We start from the raw sequence: 1,599 nt of genomic DNA on the forward strand, positions 1-1,599 counted from the left end.
AGCGGGCAGCGCGGCGAGGCGTTGTCTCCACCAAGGCTGGGCTCTGGCGCTCCGCCTCTTCCCTACCTGCGCGAGGGCGCAGGGGCGGGGCCTGGGAGTGGGCGGGATCTAGTTGGGGCGGGGCTTCTTGGTGTGTGGGCGGTGTTTCAGAGGGGCGTGGTCGGCCTGCTGCTTCTGCCTTGGAGGGACACCTGGGCTGTGTTGGTGTTGGTCTCTCTGCTCCACTGAAGACCACAAATAAACATTTGCCTAGCATACAGATTTTCGGTTCGATTTTCAGCAACACACACACACACACACACAAGTACGCATGCAACCCCGCAAAAAAAAAAAAAATTCTGTCTCCCTTTCTCTTCCTCGTGCTCCCTCTGGCTCCCTTGACGCCAGGAGGCTCAGCTTGCATCCTTTGCAGCCACACTAATCGCTGCAACTCCCTCCAGGGAGCCTTTGGTCTTCTCTACCTGCTGGTGCTTCTCTCTCCACTAGAATGACCTCTTCTCGTGCCTTCTAGGCCAGACCAAGTCTTGCTGGAAGCTGGGTCTTGTCCCTTTAACCACCCCAGCACTAAACACAGAGCAGTTGGAAGGGAACTGAGGTGTGCAGAACCTTGGTCTTGGTGCACCAGGCTGGCAATCAGTTCTCAGGAATCTTCCTTAGGGCAAAGTCGCTGTTGTTTGCAGCCAAAGACAAAGGCTTCCTGCTGAGGTTGAAAGTTGGTTCACCTGAGAGCCTGTAGCAAACAGAGGAAGGCCACCACATCTTGGAGTAGTGGCCAGCCTCCTGGACAGTGGGCAGCCCAGGTCCAGGCCTTTGGCACTCTATCCTAGTCTTAACTGAGCAAGAAGCAGCACCTGCTAGGCCTTCTGGCTTCCTTTATTGACTGTAACAAGAAATAACTATAAATAATCCAAGCTGACAGGCTATCCTCAGGAGCTGGGGGGTTCAAATCCTGACCTGTCACTGACTACCTCTGAGGCCTCGAAGAGCTCCCCAAGCCTCCTGGGCCTCAGCATCCCACTCTCTGAGTGAGAGGGGTAGCAGCAGGAAGCCCCTTTGGCCTGTGACTCCAGCTAGCAGCTGCTGTTGTGGTTGCTATTATTAGCAGTACTGAGGGCAGGACCTCCCTCAGTTCGCCCACAGCCTCCATCTCTAGCCACAACGGGTCCAGAGGAGCGAGCTGCTCTTCCTTATCTCCCTCCTGGACCCAGAAGCCCTCCCTTAGCTCTTCTGCACCATGAGAGGTGGCCCCTTGTGGCCGTCTTACCCACTCCCAGGTAGGGCACCACTCTTCATTTTCATGTCCCTGGACCTGGGCTGAGGACAAAATTTATGACGCCCTGTCCAACCCTTCTATGCTCCCGCCTAGCAGCTCACACAGGATTGGTCCAGGCCAGCTGCAGGAAGTTGAAGGGTAGGGGGTGTCCCTTCTTCAGGTTCCAAGGGCCTGGCTTAGCCTCCCACTTGGTAGTGGAAACTTGCGGCAGGAAGGGAATAGCACAGGGAAGAACCTTCGCCTGCACCCCCAGGTCTGGAGTCCCCATCCTCAGCCCCAGTGCCGATGGCCTCAGTCTTTGGGGAGACTCCCGCCAGGGAGGTCTG

This window comes from Microtus ochrogaster, chromosome 7 (assembly GCF_000317375.1).
Source record: "Microtus ochrogaster isolate Prairie Vole_2 chromosome 7, MicOch1.0, whole genome shotgun sequence".
In the NCBI taxonomy this organism is placed as follows: Eukaryota; Metazoa; Chordata; class Mammalia; order Rodentia; family Cricetidae; genus Microtus; species Microtus ochrogaster.